General features: G+C 49.3%; 1 protein-coding gene across 4 annotated transcripts in view; it reads right to left on the bottom strand.

Annotated features, from left to right (window-relative positions):
- TIAM1 (TIAM Rac1 associated GEF 1) overlaps window positions 1–13,388 on the bottom strand; it is a 193,666-nt gene extending 180,278 nt beyond the window's left edge. For all 4 annotated transcript variants that reach the window (XM_075433087.1, XM_075433062.1, XM_075433071.1 and 1 more), the window contains exon 1: window positions 13,305–13,388. The gene's annotated coding sequence lies outside the window, so the exon portion shown is untranslated. The remainder of the gene's footprint in view (window positions 1–13,304) is intronic.
- Between the last annotated feature and the right edge of the window lie 4,559 nt (window positions 13,389–17,947).

Here is a 17,947-nt window from a genome sequence, read left to right as displayed (position 1 = left end):
TCTGCCCACCACAAGAATGCAGACAGCTTATCTACCATACCCTGAGGGGTCCCTTCAGAAGGCTGTTTTTTCTTCTCTTCCAGGAAGGAAAAGGAGGGGGCAGTGTCTTTTGTCACTCTTAGTTACACAAAAAAAAAAAAAAAACCAACAAGGAGACCTGTTCTCTGTTGGCCAAACCTCCAAGCACTTTGTCCACCCCTCCTCGATCCATCACATTCTCCAGATGCCTCCTCACTGTCCCGTACCCCCTTTCACCCCTGGAGAAGGCCACGGCTGGAGGACATCAGGGCAGATCCCGTCTCCAGCAATGGGGAGAAAAGATGAAGGAAGGGGGATGACGTGTGGGATCCCTCAGTTAAGTCAAACATTTGGCTTCACAACTGCATCCAAACACCAAACGGGTTTTTCTTCTCAGTTTAACTGAAGGGCACCCATACTCACAGCTTTTGTTTTAAGAAAGTCTGCTTTGTTAAAAACAGAGTGTGTGTTCTAATTTAACACAGACAGAAACCAAGGTACAGCAAGGGATGTTTTTGTCATTTCAGAAGACCTTATTCATATGTTATACATCCACAACTTCCAAGAAACTCACCTATCACACACACCCCCTCCACCTGCCATTAACTGCACTTGCGCAGGGCCATTTTTACCACAGGGCTCCCATAGCAGCTTTCCAGTGTTTCTTTGCTGGATTTTGTTCCCTGTCCCTGTCCCTGTCCCATTTGTTCCCTGTGATTTTGTAGCCCTTCCACTGTTCCACAGCTGGTGGGGGCCGGGCACACTTGCACGCAAGACTGTGTGCCAGCAGACAAACAAATAAGAGATAAAGTTTCCTCAGTAAACCACCAGTCTTTGCCTGAAGTCTTAACACTTCAGAAGCATTCTGCGAATTTTTTTCATACCCAGCTTCTTCCTACAAGCCTGGAGCATCCTATGTTTGGAGGCTTGTCCCACAGCTCTCTGTCGAAGGGTGTCTCTGTAGGAGCCAGGCAGACAGCTGAAGCCCCACTCTTCTTCTGAGCATTGCCACAGGAGAACTGAGCGAGCAATGTCTGCAGCCGTCAGACCTCAGCACCTTGCTACAGAGCCAGCAGCACATTAACCACAGATGGCCCAAGCAAGCTGAAGTGAGTAATGTAATTAGTGAACCACTAAGTACCTCCATGGTCACATGCTTCAGTGACTGTCTTCAGAAAGCCATGAACGGTCCACTGCAGCTACGCCCTAAGCTTTTAACATCAAAATTTATTCATCCTTGACCTGAGGCATAAAAAAACCCCATCCACCCCACAGACTTGGTCATCAACTAAACTGATGACTGCTGGTCAATACCATCCAAGCCTTTTCTTGACCCATCACAAGCCTCACACATAACATACATCGCATACGGATGATATATACAACGATGACACTGCCAAATTTCAAGTTCACATTATCCAGAGAGAAATGCATGCAGTTATCTTCACAAAAACTGGTGCAGACCATCAGAAATCAAGTGAGAGAGGAGAATTAGCATTTGGATACCTCTAAATTGGAGGACACGGTCTCTAATGCCCTGAGATATGCTCACAACGACATGAAATCCCTTATGCCAGTGTATGCCTCATTGTGGATGCTCTGGCATAAGGGACTTCATGTCAACACCACCACAAGCTGGCACACAGATGTTTGACCCAAGCACCAGTGCTCCCACAACTAGGTGAAACACAAAAGCCCAAAGTAATAGCGAAGTAAACCTTCACTCACAGAATCACAGAATGGTAGGGGTTGGAAGGGACCTCTGTGGGTCATCTAGTCCAGCCCTCCTGCCGAAGCAGGGTCACCTACAGCAGGCTGCACAGGACCTTGTCCAGGTGGGTCTTGAATATCTCCAGAGAAGGAGACTCCACCACCTCCCTGGGCAGCCTGTTCCAGGGCTCCGTCACCCTCAGAGGGAAGAAGTTCTTCCTCAAGTTCAGACGGAACTTCCTGTGCTTCAGTTTGTGCCCATTGCACCTTGTCCTGTCGCTGGGCACCACTGAAAAGAGCTTGGCCCCATCCTCCTGATACCCACCCTTCAGATATTTGTAAGTATATATTAGGGCCCCCCTCCTGGCTAAACCATAATTTTTTCTCCATTCTTAAGTTGTGCTTGCACTGGAGATGGATAGCAGCGGCCAGGTGGCACCTGACTGATGGTCTGCCTAGGTGAGCTCCATGGCCACGCTGGTCAGGGCCACCTTTGGGACTCACACCGCCCAAAGGTCTGACAGCCACTACCACTTATAGGAAGAGCAGAATAACATGTTGCTCGGTTCCCTCTGGAAGAAGCTGTTAAACGCAAAGACGCTGCTGCTGCTGGCCTGCAAAATCCCCAAACTGCATGGTGCTGGAAAAGCACTTCGGAGAAGTGTCAGTAGCACCTGTCCTGGTCTTATACTCATCCCTAGGACAGAAGGGTCTGGCACTATTTAGTAGCCGTCCACAGATCTACTTCATGGAAGAAAAAAAAAATCAAATACGATGTGAGAATGTATTCACAAGACCCTGTGGGAAGAGGGGGCTGCACAAAGAACTGCCTCATTCATCCAGTTTGAGTCTACCTTCAAGTCATGCCCCAGCAGGTACCTCCAGACACTCACAACTGGCCCAAGGAAAACTGTTTCATTATTCTTACAAGCTTCTTAAGCCTTTCTGTGATGCAAAAAGAACATTTCCCGGAAGTCATATTTTGCCAACAAACAATTTCCACATGCAGAAGTAAAAATTTCAGACCGATTCAAAGTTGAAAGCTGATTAGTTTTAACTTGGGAAGCAAGGGTGAAAATGTGAATTGCCAACAAATAGTTCTCCAAACACAACACACACACCCCTTCTCACACCTTGGCATGAGCAAGCCCCAGGCACAACCCTTTCAGAGAGGACACATGCCTTGTGTCTGCGCACATTAGGAGGGTTCTGGCAGAATAATTACAATTAATCCATTACTTAATCTTCTAATCACTTCTGAGCAAACAGCATTCCCGGACATTTGTTAATGACACATTCATTTTCATACCATCCTACTCATGAAAATTTAACCAAGAAAATAAATCGAAAAATGCCTAGGGAACACCAGTTACCTCACTCAAAGCTACAACCAAGAAAGGTTCGCAGCCGAGGACTCGTCTGCAGGGGCAACTCATCATCAGTGGTACAGGCACCGGGAGGTCCCCCATGCCAGGGGTCTCATCTTCAAGCTGGCCCTGCCACCGCAGCAGCTGCTCTCCACTTCCAGCTGCTCCAGCTGGGTTTCAGGTGGCTTGTGGTCCATGAGCTGCATCAGTAACTGGATATGCAGAGTCCCCCAGCAATTCCCATCTTACTCAATATATTCCACCTAACATATGTATCGCAGATTTCAACGCACAGTGAATGAGTTTAATCGCCCCACGGGACGCAATAACTAGGTGTTACCAGGAAAGTCTGAGAGCAGACAAGAGTAAGAACAGAAACTCAGGTAGTCTTTGTGACACTTCGGTTCTGTGTCTTGCTTGGTAGGTTTAGGAAAGACCTCTAATACCAACTTTTTTTTGGTTTATTACCAGAGGAAAGAGAATATTCCAGCACGGGAGCCCTGAAGCTAAAATTAAAAACCTATAATTTGGGTTCAGTAGCAGTTGGTATAATTCAGGTCCCAGCCACAAAGAGAGGTCTCCAACATTATCAACTGTCAACAATTATTATTGGCTAGGCACACAAAACAGCTTTGTTCTGAACTGGAAGCCACAACTGCAAGCAACACTAATTGCTACTGAAGGCAAAACACACAAAAAACCCCAGCCTTTCCATGCAAAATACTCTTGAAAGAGGAATATAGGAATGGACGTAAAAGTCTTATTATCTCTGTTTACATCTTTAAAAAAAAAAAAAAACACAAAGAAAAAAATCCAAGACTGTATGTCCAGCAAAGGAAGGGGCTAACAAGGAAAAGGGATCCCCGAAAGACACTTGTTAACTATTCTGAGCTGAACACGCATTTAATGAAACATCCTGTTTATTAGTTATTGAACTTTCATTAGCAGTTTAAGGGAAAGCTACACATGAAAGAGATGAAATGCAATCACTTTCTCCTGAAATTGCATACATTTCCACACTAATCCTCAGCAAGTTCATCCCAACCAATATTAAAAACCAAATCAGTTAATACTAATTGCTCACCTTATTTTCACAAAGGGATCTTCACACTTCAGCAAGCCTCAAAAAAGTTAAAAAAAAAAAGAAAAAAGGCTATTTGTACAAAAGCAATTTACTTGTCTGGTTTTTTTATATTCCTTTACCTATGCACTTAATTATTTTGGCAGGTAATTCTGTCAGCTCAAGTTTCCTTCCTCACAACTACCCTTTTACAAACTGACAGCACGAAGCAATCACGTTTTTATAACCCCACAGGCCTATAGCAACAGAATAAACAAAGTTTTTAGTCACGGAGTGAAATCCCGAACCCACTGACTTCATTAGCAGATCCGCCATTAAGTTAATGCAACTGGTGCAACTTTCCCAGGAGACAATGATGTGACCGAGTGAGGAAATGTATTTTACTAGCAACAAGCAAATGTAGCAGGCTTTACGTGCAATTTTTCTTAAACACACAGATTTTTAACATACACCATACAGATAGCACAGAGCAAATGGAAGCTACGTTCATCCTCCGCTGCTGTAGGAGTGCAAAAGGTTTTCTCACCACCACACGCTGAGTCTCCAAAAGAGGTTTTCTCTTCCTGCACTCCATATAATCACACCATACTTCAACACCACCCCCCCATTAACAGGTCTTGAAAATTTTTGACACAGGTCCATTAACGTCTACCAGCAAAACAAAACAAATAGCTTTAAAAAAAAAAGGGTCACTTCATGCTGACTGGCTTTTCTAACTCCGTTAGTGTTACGGAGACAATCCTGCCAAAACGGCTCCCCAAAATGCTAAGGAACTTGGAACTGGTTGGCCCCAGTCAATCAGTGCATCCTTAAAGCATCCTGCACCCCTCGCCCCGGGGACAAGCGGGTGTCAGTACCAGTCAGGCTCTGGGGAAACTTTCCCAGGGGCTAAACAACAAGCACATCAGCCAAGCCTCGACTGTTCCTGGGGTTTCCTCCAAAACCACTGCCCCTAGCTCATATCTCACCTGTCCCAGCTCCCACAGAGGCAGGGGATGCACAACACGAGACAGCATCAGGCTGAAAACCTCTGGTTCATCTGGAAGGACATAGCTCAGGCACTGGAGGCAGCGACAGCGGCAGAGATCCTTTTGGGGCCCTTTTGCTTCAGCTGTGTCTGAACAGCCAAGAAGTGACTTAAGTGAAGCTAGTAGCAAGGTGGGGATGCAACAGCCTCAACTCAAAATGTTTCTTGCATCACACAGTTTCTGCATTTTCTGCACTGTCTTGCATTTTTCCCCCCTCATTTGGCCTTGGCTAATACTGCAGGAAAGCCAAGTCTCTTTAGGGAAGATGCTTAACCTTTTTCTGCTCACGAGTTGGAAGAAGCTAAGTATTGCTAGCTGTCACTCTGCTTTGTCACCATAACAGCTCTCCATCTCCCAGCACAGCAGATATCAGACCCTCTGGATCAAAACCCACTGTCACCTCTTAAAAGTGTGACGACAAAATAACATGACAGTAAGTGGAAAAATTAACTGAAGTCAGCCCTCTATGCCTTTTTTTTTTACTGTGGTTCTCCAGATCACCTATCACACAGTCAGCGGAGAACAGTTTTAAAAGTGCCTCTGCCATCCTGTCGCACAGGCACCTAACCAGACTCTAGGGAAGCTCCATGATGAAGGAACAAGCTACAAATAGAGGCCTCCAGGTGCGGATGGAAATGCAGATAGGGCATGAATTAAGGCTTTCATAAAAGTTTCAAACAGCACCAAAACTCTGCAGGAACTTGTCAGGTGGTTAGGAAGCACTACTCTCAAGGTTTTAAGATGTGCTTTCAATAAGCAAACTGAGCTGAGGAGTTGATGCAAGTGAACAGTGTCCTGCCGGAGCACTGGTCGGGACACGGAGGGAGATGCCTTTTGCCCAAGGCTTCACTGGTGACTAACGGCAGCAAGTTACAGGGAAAGTGCCAGCAGAGAGGAGAGTGGTGGGACCGAGTGATGGGGACAGCCCAGCCCGCTCAGGCGGCCATTCTCAGGGAGGAATGACTGACAGTAGAACAGTAAGCTTCCAAAGTTCAGGGGGTTTCTACAGCCCAGGAGATCAAAGCAGTGCTGGAGTGGGAGGAGGTGGCAAACAAGAGGGAAAAGGACAGGCTTTGAGATCAGGATGGCAAGAGCCGAAGTCTGATGGGAAGCAGTCGGGAAGCCTGCCTGGGGTTAATGAGGAAACCCATGTCTCTCCCCAAACCCTGTCAACGGATAAAGGCAGGCACAGGATTTGCTTTAGAAGCAGCAAAGGAAACTAACTGTGATGGACTAGGGCAAGAGATAATTCAAAACAAACAAACAAACAAAAAAAAAAAAAACCCCACAAAACAAAAAAAGCCCCACTGCTTCTACAATAATGGATGGGTCCAACAGACAAGCAGTAACTGGATCAAAGCAGGGATTGCCCCGGCTCACTGAAAGCCTGGTGCCCTGGCTGAGCGTTGCTTATCAGGGAGGGTAGAGAGCCAGACGGAGGGCTAGTGTGGAGGCAAATGCAGACGGTCGGACAGATTACCATACACACACAAAAAATAACAAACAGAAAGGGATCAAAATGCAAAGTGAAACTTCCATAACATCACAAGTTTTCTTCCCATTTTCCTCTGTGAATAAAGACAAACAAGATGCAGGCAATCAAGGTATCCATGTAGAGCAGTGCTGGTACAGCAGAAAATCATGGGCAACGTATTAGGCCACAGCTCTCTGGCGTGCGGTTTTAAATCTCTAGATGCAAGATGTTTTGAGCAAGAGATGAGAGATGCTTTCCAGCTGTGGTTTAACTTTAGCCTAGAGATATGCAGTTGCTCTATAAAGGTAGTTCCTAAGAGTATTTTTTACAACAAAGGGAGAGGAAACTCCAGTCATCCGAGAGTGCTATTGTCAGCCAGCTGAGATGAAATGGCACAGCACTGACTGATAACGACGCAGGATGAGATCAGTCTCGCATTAGGGAAAAAGACTTCTTTCCATAGGAAGTTGGTTTGCAGTTCTCCAGGGGCAGCTATGGAGCACATACGGCTTTACAACTGTGAGAGCAGGAGAGTTGTTCCTCTTTGAAAAGACATTTTGGAAAGAAAATTAACTGAAAGGACTTTTTCCAGATAGAGAAGCACTATTGTAGCACCTCCATCCTCCCTGGCAAGGGGCACATCGGCTGCCACCAGCACAGAGGTTTTGCGTGAGCCTTCAGATGAGCCCAAGCAGCGGGAACAGAGATGGCAGAGGCAGAACTTGACAGCTCCTGGCTGCTAAACCTCTCTGACAGCTCTCGTCCCACCAGCACTGACCATTGCCATCCCTGAGCAGCTGCTCCTGGCATCACCAAGCCAAGCCTGGACCTTCCGGAGCAGTCACCTGCCTCCCATGAGCCCTGCCACCGCTGCTGCATGGTGGCGTCATGCTTGGCCCAAAGGACCCTGGCATCTTCCCACGCCGGGTCAGGAAAGGGGCATGTGGCAGGTAAGGCACGGTCAAATCCAAACTCGGAGGTTGCCTCAAACCTTCTGCTGTCAACTTTGTCTTCCCAAAACACCCTCTGAGACAGCAATCAAGTTACTGCACAACACAGACCCACTTTGCATTAACGTCTTTGCCATCATTCTGCAAAGGCAAGGACTGCCCTGCCCTCCAGAAAGGCATACAATTAGGCAAAGTAAACGAGTTGTCAATAAACCCTTGATTGTTCAATGAGATGTCGCTAATGGGAAGGCAAACATACACTGCCAGAATCCATGACGTGATAGTGATAATATTCAAGTTATGCTTGATGTTTCTGTGATGAAGCTATTTTCAGTTGCTTTGAATCTTCTTCAAAAAAGTTATTTGAACCCAAAAAAAAAAAAAAGTCGTGACTGTTCTGAGCTCATATGCTTGTATTTAATCAGTTCAGGTGTTTAAATTATTTATCACGAGGAGGAAAACTGTACTCACCTTAGGAACAGAGCATATGAAGGGTAAAAACAATTAGACATAAAGACATGCTGAATAATGTCAAGCAACAGAGAATTCTCTCATGCCCAAGACAGCTAGAACACCCTTGGTAACAGTTATTTATGTTATTGCAGCCTGGGCTGCAAAACTCAAAATACAGACATTTGCTGCAACTAGAAGAAAGGTTTCCCAACCCAAAGGCAAAATGATTGTTTTCAACAAGCACAAAGCCCCAGTCAAAAGTTGGTACTTCCCTAGTTTGACAGATCAGAACTTTCTAAATTTTTTTTTTTTTTTCAAAAACAAAAACAGTGTCTGGGGAAAACAGAATACTTCATGAACTATTCTTCCATAAGTGTGACATCCAATGCTCTGGAGCAGACCATCTCTCCTCATCACATAAGCATAGACAATAACCTCTTGCCTTCCTCCTTTAATCTTAACCTTCTCCTCCTCTATCTCGCTTTTCAAAGCCAAGGGTCTACCCAAGCTGCAAGGGAGACCTCCAAGGTGGAAGACATACAGGGTGGGAGCAACGAGCCAGCCCACCGCAGCCTTGTTAGATCACTCCCCTGGCAATGGTTACAGCAGAAGCAGCTGGGCGAGTACTACAGCTGTAGGTCTCCGGGTGGACTGAAGGGCTGTGGTGACACACCAGGACACCTGGTTAAGAGTACAAGACCTTTCCACTGCCCTTACTCACCGTCTAACCTTGAAAGAGGAGGCACTCTTAAAATAAGTCTGTTTTAATGTTAATAGATTAGGTCCCTTGTTCCAACGCTCAATGTCTGGTCCCTCAGAGACTTGGCTTTATCCACTGAAATTAATGGAGAAGGTCAAGAAAGAGATGTATTTATATTGTGCACTGGAGAGAAGTAAAACTAAGTGTCCTGCTGCCAAGATAGACACATTTACACAAAGTTCAACCCCAGCATCAGTACCTTCACTTTGAAAGACTTCGCCAATTAAGCCAATAGCACGGCATACACGGGGACTTCCTGACCATGCAGGAAAACAAACAGGCCGTTCTTACTCCAGCAACAAATCTGGCTCTTCTCCCAGCTTGTTACCTGCCTTCTCTGCCTCAACACCCGGCATGCAACATCGCCTGTCTAGCAGGTGGGTAACGGCTACGGAGCAACACCCTGCTCCTACGCGAACAAGCTAAAATCCTTTCTTGGTCTGCACCATATCACAAAGGTTGGGCTGACTACAGGGAAAACAAAATCCCTACCTTTGCTCAAAGAGACCCAGGGAGAAGTTCAAGGTGTTTCAACTCACTTCAAGCCATTGCCAGCTGCTGTTTCAATCATTTTGTTTCTATAATCTGGGCAGCACACCAAGGATCACAAGGTTTGGGTTTAAGTTTCATTTAAAAACCATCTCGCAGTAGAAGAATCATTCCTCCATTTTATTAAGCAAAAGCCATAGGCTGCCGACAGTGCTATTATAGGCGGCAACATCAATGGAACATTATATATATAAAAAGTATATAAAAAGAAAACCACTGAGCTGGAAGGTTACTAACCAAAATAGAAAGGGAGATGCCAGAGACATTCTCTTTGCAATTCCTTTTTACACAAGCCAACACTTAAAGTCTCCTGGCTGAGATTCCCCAGGTAACCTACAAACCAGTTTATGGCATCGTTGCTCAAACCGATCTGAGTAACCAGTCACGCAATTTGCAAGGGAACGACCTGCCTATTATTGACAAAATTCTTCACAGAGCAAGGAAAAAACCTACAATGCAGATGAATCAACTTTTTTGAAAGTAACATTGGCTCAAATTGAGTTATAATGGGAAAGCAACCTGTTTTCATGCCAACGTCCTTGGCATTACCGCTCACAGGAAAAGCGTCTGTGAAACACTGCAAGGGGGACCCAGTTTCACAAGGAGCAGCAGCCAAACGAGAGGGGAAAGAGAAGGAAAGAAAAATAAAATAACAACACCATAGCAGCCTCCAGCACCACAGCCTGCCCAGATGCACCCAGGTACCCCTAGGGGATCCCGAGTCCCCCTCCTTCTTAGGATCGATTCTCCAGCCATGGGAATCCTTCATCTGATGCCTGCTTTCAGCTGACATCTTCCTTTTTACTCAGTTTTGCCAGACTGCACTTTTGTCATTAGTTCTGGTTAGAGATACAGATGAGATGGCACTTCCATTTCATCTTTTTTTTTTTTTTTTTTCCCCTCCACTAAAGTACCTTATGCTGAAACTCTAAGGATAATCACTTTGGGGGCTGAAATTTCCCATTCTTCTCAGATATGTTCAGAGGTACATATCTGAAGAAGATCTGCATGGTCATTTTAGGTTTTTAAACATGTTCTCAGATAAGCACAGCTGCATTTTTAACAGTAGCTAACATTACAGAATTTAAGAAAGGAAAATTTGATGTGATGTTTCGTGCTTTAGTTAACAGTCTTCCAAGATACAAAGCTCCAGTTGCTCTGGAAACTGTAACTTGGACACAACCATGTAGATACATCAACCCGCTGGCTATAAATGAAAACATTTTAGCAACACTGCACATTCGTGTGGCAAACATTTTTAAAAACAAGCATTGCATCCTGATCTTGATCTAGGCAGGGCACATCCCGCGGCCCCTCCACACAGGGCACAGTTCTCTGGCTGCACCTCCTTGAAGCCTCAAGAGAAATGACTGAGAAGGAGACAGGTGAGCGTGTGGACCTCCCATCGAAGGGACAACCCTTCGGATAGGGGTGAAATGGGAAACACAGGCGGGTATTTGAGTGATGTGCCAGGGATTCAAAGCAGGGATGTTTCATCCCGCGTTTGAGTGGTGCCTATAGCTCTGCAGGCACAGCCAGAAGCAAATGCTGGTACCAAAAGGAGGACTTAGCAGACAAATGAACGTGGTGGACAGGCCGGGATCTGGCACACGGAGCCCTCAGCTGCTGGCCTGGAAGCAGGCAGCAGGAAGGCTGAAGCTGGGAACGGAGCAAGACAGCGTCCATAGGGAGAAGGAAAGCGGAGGGGGATGCTCAAAAGCAGAGTAGAAGGAATGAGTGCGGGGTGCTCGTGGAGGAGGATTGGACACAGCACAACACTAGAGGCCAGATACATTTTTTTTTTTTTTAAAAAAAAAAGGGGGAAATATTACATACGTAAACGACAGCCTGAGCGCCGGTTGCTGTGGAAACTATAACTTTGAATTCAGTGGCTAAAACCTAGCATTGCTATTTATACCGTGTTCCTCACTACAGCATGAGAACTTTGCCTGAGAAATGGAGAGCTCTGGTACCAAACGTGGTTTTTTGCCTCGTTACATGCAGTGATCGTTTCAAACGATGCCTCATAAGGTTTTTCTGATGTTCCTGGCCACTGGATGACTACGCAGCATAATCACTTCCAATAGGAAAAAAAAACACAACCACCACTGTCTTTCCTCTTCCAAGCAAGACCAGTTGAATCACTAGACAGACATCAGGTAGGATTCACTGAGTTCTACTTCAGCCAAGAGCAACCAGAAAAGTGAAAAAGGCCATTTAAAACAGCAGTATATCTTGTTTCCCTGAAGGCAGATTACAGTCAGCATCGCATAAGATTATGGACAGCCAGATCCCAAAGTCAGTTAGCATTAAAGATGACGAGCACTGTATTTGTTTAAGGACTCCAGAATATTGCCTTTAATATACCGGAAAGCATAACTGGATCATTAAAGCAAGAATAACAATAACAAAAAGGCTATAGATTAAACTCCTATTAGGAGAATCCCGTTAAAAAAATTTCATTTTCAAGTTGGTCTGCTGTTCAAGAAGGAGACAGCTTTTTCCTCCATGGGAAACACGATTCTGGGGCAGCAAGCGTTCCCGCAGCCTAAGTGGGAGCAGGACTAATCTGCCTTTAACTAAAGCAGAGCCAAGTCGCCACGGGTATGTCACATTCCTCTTCCACCTCCACCATTCCAGGGCTTCGAAGGGAAGCAACAGTCCCCTTCCCTACCCACTCCTAAATCATGTTTTACCTTGAGTAGTATGGAGGTATCAGTGTAGCATGTTCATTGCCACTACCCCATGTGCACAATAACAACCATGGGGGTGATGATGGGGTTTTAAGACACTTCCCAGGACCTACGCACGCACCAGTCCCCAAACCAAAGAGCTTGTGGCGTACAAGGGCAATTCAGGCAAAAAGCTGAGAGAGAACACCACAGCGCTTTCCAAGGTCACTCGCACCTTCGAAATCCCACGGGACCGTCCCACCCGTGTGGGCTCATCGGGAAGCAGCGAGGGCAACTGTTAGATGCAACCTGACAAGCAATCCTCTGCCTGAACAGGGCAGCTTTTGCCAGGCGAAGGGCAGCCGAGGATGGCACAGGGACAGGAGCAGGGACTCGGCAGCGGGGCTCCCATAGCTGCCGCGCCAGGAGGGGTGAAGGGAGCTGCTCTCTGCGGGAACGGGGCCCTCACAGCTAAGGTGAAGGAGGTCTCCTTCGCCCTTGCTCGATAATTTGTGTCACGGCACTGAAGTGTCATTGAAACAGGCAGAAGCGTCTTAATAACACAGGAAGGGGAAAAGATGCTCTAATCACAGAGCAGGCACCCAAGTAATCACTCCACGGGTCTCAGCCTCCCCTAATTCATTCCAGCACATTTTTTTTAATCAGAATTTCACACACAGCGAAACGATTAACGAGCGGTACCTGTTTCCCAGCTCCAGCCGGCCTTCCCCAGCCCCGAGCCCCCCGGCCGCCGCGGAGAGGGGCGGCTGGGAGCGACGGGCGGACGAGGGACGCGGAGCCGCTTCCCCCCGCCGCTTCCCGACCCGCCGAGGCAGCGCCGAGCTGAGCGCTGGAACCGCGCACCCGCTCCCGCAGCTCCGCTTCCCGCCGCCGGGGCTCTCCGGGGGGGGGGGGGGCCCGGCAGCCCCCGCACCGCCTCCCGGGGGGCGGCGGTGACATTTTCGGGCGCTCCCGGAGGCCGGCTGCCGCAGGGCCGGACCCCCGGCGAAGACCCGGGCATCCCGGCGGCCCACACCGCGAACAATAAAGCGGGCCCCGGCGGGCCGGGCGCCCACCCGCCCTCAGCGGGGCAGCGCGGCCGCGACCCCCCCTCACACACACACACACACACCCCGCCCGGGCCCCTCGGTGCGGGCCGCGACCGCCGCCGCGCAACGGCCCCGGCGCACCGGCGTGAGGGGGGATGCTGGGCGCGGGGGCCGCGATCCGCCGCCCACTCACCTGCCGCGGCTCGGCTGGGCCCGGCACCGGGGGTCGTCGTCGTCGCCGCCGCTGCCGCCCGCCCGCCCGCTCGCCCGGGGAGCTGCTCCCGTCGCCGGGCGCCCGCGGCCGCCGCTCAGAGCGCGCCGCCACCAATAGGCGCCGCTGCCATATTGTTACTGCCGGCGCTGCGAGGGGCGGCGCCGGCGGCCTCCTTGGAAACCGGCGTCCGTTGGCTGCCCGGCCAGTCAATCCGCGCCGGGCGGACCAATGGGCGGCGGCGGCGGCGAACAGCGGGGCGTTCGGAGTTGGAATGTTGTGTGACAATGGCCCACGCGGCTCCCAGGCGGGAGGGGCGGGGCCGCTCCCGTCCCTCTCCTCCTCGGGGAGCGGCCGGCGGGAGCCTGGCTTCGGAGTCAGACCGACTTCGGAGGCGGAGAGGGACCGTCCTGGCGCGGCTCCCGACTCCCCCCTCCGCCGCGTCTCGGGGGAGAAGGTTCCTGAGCGCTGCCAGGGAGTCGGGAGCCGTGAGGGGGAAGGCGCGGGACCGCCTCGGAAAGGCGGCTGGACTTCGAGGGGGTCGGGAGCCGCGGCTCCCGACCCCCTCGAAGTCCCCCGCCTCCCCTTCCTTCACCACCAGACGCCTACAAGGAGCCATCGCCCACCACCCGTTGGTGGCACCAGATCTTTGGCCCCGGGGCCTCGTCCGCCATCCCACGCCACGTTCCCCTTCTCTTCCATGCCAACGGCTGTCCGCACAGCCCAGAGACGCAAGCGAGGTGCAGCGGCTTTTAGCCCCCGTGCTATTTCTGCAGCTAAAGATTTTTGAGGGAACTGAAGCCAATTCGGTGTGTTCAGTGGTTGGGTTTTTTTTTCGTAAGTAATGACTCAGCTCGAATCGGGGTAAGTGCCTTTTCAAACGCATTGATAAATAAACATGAGCCGTGTCTTAACGGAAGGTATTTTACAAAAACCTGCCAAACTGCGCAAGTTGGGTTTTGAACACAAAAAATGTGGAAGCACCTCCCCATCGACTCTGAAAATCAGGATGGGGAAATCCAAGTCACTCGTCATTGCTAACCTTAATGCTTGGATGTGTACGGAATACAAAATATTTATTTTCAAGTACTGTCTATTTGTTCTGCCTTTAAAAATCAAATACGAAATCTCAACTCTTTACTTACTAATCATTACGTTGCTTGCAAATCAAGTCAGTTTTCTTCATCAAGCCATTGATTAATTAATGGCAGGTTTTAAATGGCATTACCACACTAAGCGCTTTAGTCAATCCATTTAATCAGCAAGATTAAACGTAGGTCCTTTCATGACATTGATTTCTAGGTAAAATTCCCCACTGATTCAGCCAGGAGGTCTTATTAAAATTTGATAGATATAGATATAGGCTACAACCCCGGATTAAGAAAGTTCAGCTAGTCGAGTGGCCATTCGGAATAATCGTATGAACCTAAGCAAGCAACAGCTACCCCAGGTATGCTGTTTGTTTTGTAGCTCACAATCGGTAGCGTAACTCAAAACCAGATCTTCAGGGTGTCCATCAGCTTATACACAAACGTCTCTCATCAGGCTACAGATTGCACGACACAATCTCCCTGCACCCAAGAGCCATCCCAGCCCCATGCAGGGCTGCTGCACCTCCTACAAGGCCCCAGGAGGGCAGCCCTGGCCCCTGGCCACCTCAGCCCTTCAGTCACAACTAGGACCACAAAGGGAAGTCATGCTTGACCAACCTGATAACCCTGTACAGTGGAATGCCTGGCTTTGGTAGATGAGGAGAGCACTGGGGATTGTCTGCTGTGACTCCAGTGTGGCTTTTGACACTGTTTCCCACAGGATCCTCATAGACAAGATGAAGAAGTACGGGCTGGCTGAGCGGGGACGTGGAGTGAAAACTGGCAGAAAAGTCGGGCCCAGGGGGTGGTGATCAGTCGTACAAAGCCTAGTTGGAGGCCGGTAAATAACAGCGTACCCCACAGATCAATACTGGGTCCAGTCCTGTTCAACATCTTCACTACTGATCTGCATGATGTGGCAGAGCGTACCTTCAGCCCATTTGCAGAGGACAGAAAGCTGAGAAGAGTGACACAAAACAGAGTGGTGCTGCCATCCAGAGGGAACTAGGCAGGCTGTAGAAATGGGTTGATCAGAACTTCATCAAGTCCAGCAAGGGGAAGTGCAAACCCCTACACCTTGGGAACAACCCCCTGCACCAATATGTGCTGGGGGCCACCCAGCTGGAAGCAGCCTGTCAGAAAAGGACCTTGTGCCCTTGCAGCAAAAGCGGCAAATGGTACCTGGGCTGCACTAGGCAAAGCATTGCCAGCAGGTCGAGAGAGGTGATCTTTCCCCTTTATTCAGCAGTGTTGAGGCCACACCTGGAGCACTGGGTCCAGTTCTGGGCTCCCCAGTACAAGAGAGACGTGGACACACTGGCGAGAGTCCAATAAAATGCCACGAAGATGATGAAGGGACTGGAGCATCTCTCCTATGAGGAAGGGCTGGGAGAGACGGGACTGTTTCACCTGGAGAAGAGAAGGCTGGGGGGATCTCATCGATGTGCATAAACAGCTGAAGGGAGGGTGCACAAAGGACGGCACCAGGCTCTTCTCGGTGGTGCCCAGTGGCAGGACCAGAGGCAATGGGCACAGACTGAAACACAGCAGGTTTCCTCTGAACATCAGGAACGCTTTTCCTCCATGAGAGTGACTGAGCACTGGAACAGGTTGCCCAGAGAAACTGTGGAGTGCCCCACCTTGGAGATACTCAAAAGCCATCCAGGCAACTGGCTCTAGGTGGCCCTGCTTGAGCAAGGGCTTGGACCAGATGCCCTCTAGAGCTCCCTTCCAACACCAGCCACTCAGTGATTCTGTGGCCAAATCCTGCGTACCATGGCCTCCCTCCCCTCCTGCAATTATATGCACCTCCTCCATTTTGGGGTCTTTATGTCTGATATGTGCCTTATCTGCACCACTAGCACCTCTGGCCACAAGTGCCACCTGGCCACTGAGCGGGTGTCAGTCACCAGCTTGGCCTGGTGAGGCCAGGCAATGCTGCTTTGTCATCGCGTGCCGGCTAAGTCTGGTGACCTGCTGTCCCACCAGGCCAGTGTGCCTGGCACAGTGCTGATTTATTTCTGTATATCCTGCAGCCCAGGATCAACTTTGTCCACGGTTCAGACAGCTCCACACAGCCCAGGGACAATCTGTCCCCTTGGTTAGAGGGCTATGCTTGGCTCCTCAGCCAACGTTCGGATACACAGGATACACATGTTCCTATATAACAACATCGTGTGAGTCTTTAAGGTCTCACAGCCTGGCTATTAGTTCTATGGTTAATGAGATTTGTAACTCTGATCTCATTTACCATTTTGGAAAACTTCCGGTGAAAGGAAAGGGAAAAGGCATTGTAAAAAAAAAAAAGGGGGGGGGGGGGGGGGGGAGAACATATTCTCAATTTTCGACCAAGGTGAAGCTACCAAAGATGGCAGAAGGTCCTTCATACAGCATGGCTGCTTTTCCCAAGCAGTGCTTGAAGAAGGCTGTATCATTCCCTAGGTATGGCCAACACCATCCAACAGCAGAGTGCTTTGACAATGAGCCATCCTCATGGAGAAAAATAAGGGCAAGGAGCCAAATGGTTCCTCCTTCACGTGGTTCTGCGAAGAAAAGCCAGGACTGGATTAAGCTGAGCATGCAGCGTTGTCCACGCTTTACAGATAACCAAGCTGCTACCTCCCCACACGGTAAGCAAAGCAGTTCAGAGACAGCTTCATTGAAACGAGTCTGAGGAAGGGAGAAAAGGAGAGTTGAGGTATTTGAAGGAGGACTGAGGAAGGCAATACGGTGCAGAAGATCTTCCTTATTACGTGGAGCACAGGTGGCATCAGTGGGACTGTAAATCACGGGATAGAGAAGTCAGAAAGGACCTCTGGGAACCTCTAGACCAGCCTCCTGCTGAAAGCAGGGCTGATTTCAGTCAGGGAGGTTGTGCATCAACTTGCCTTGTTAAGGTTGGAGTATCTTCCAGGCTGGAGGTTTCACAGCTTCTAGGCAGCCTGTGCTCCTTGCACGACACAGAGCTCCAGCCCCTGGTCCTGTGTCCTTCCACCGGACACACTCCAGTCTGCCAGTCTCCCGCTGGTACAGGGGCTCTCGTAAGTGTCCAAAGGAGAAACCCCGCACCTGTCAGCATGGTGTGAGACAAACACCAGCCAATAAATGAGGCAATCAACTGGCAGGTCCCGTTTCACCCCGTACCCTCCGTTCCTCAGCCTACAGCTCCTGCAGAGCACTGTACGGCACAGTACAGTACAGCCCCCCAGGCTCCTCTCACACCCAGTGTCTACTCTGTCCTACAGGCCCTCAGCGGTGCATGGAGAAGAGTGGTAAGGAAGAGCTAAACTTGAAGAAAGGCCAGGACATTGTGTAGCAGCTTGTAAAGCAAAAACGCAGACAGACAGACCCGGCGGCGTAGAGAGTCCGACGCCAGAGAGGTGCTGTCGCCTCCTGCATCCGCAGTGCGTGACACTGGCACAGTCCTGCTTAAACACCGGTGCCATTTTCAGCAGCTGCCCCAGAACCGGGGGAAACCAAAAGGGTCAGGGGTATCGACCTGTAGGTGACGTCTACCATCAGACCCCATCGGGG

Source organism: Opisthocomus hoazin, chromosome 1, assembly GCF_030867145.1.
Source record: "Opisthocomus hoazin isolate bOpiHoa1 chromosome 1, bOpiHoa1.hap1, whole genome shotgun sequence".
Classification (NCBI taxonomy): Eukaryota; Metazoa; Chordata; class Aves; order Opisthocomiformes; family Opisthocomidae; genus Opisthocomus; species Opisthocomus hoazin.
This window is presented reverse-complemented; position numbering and strand designations above follow the sequence as displayed.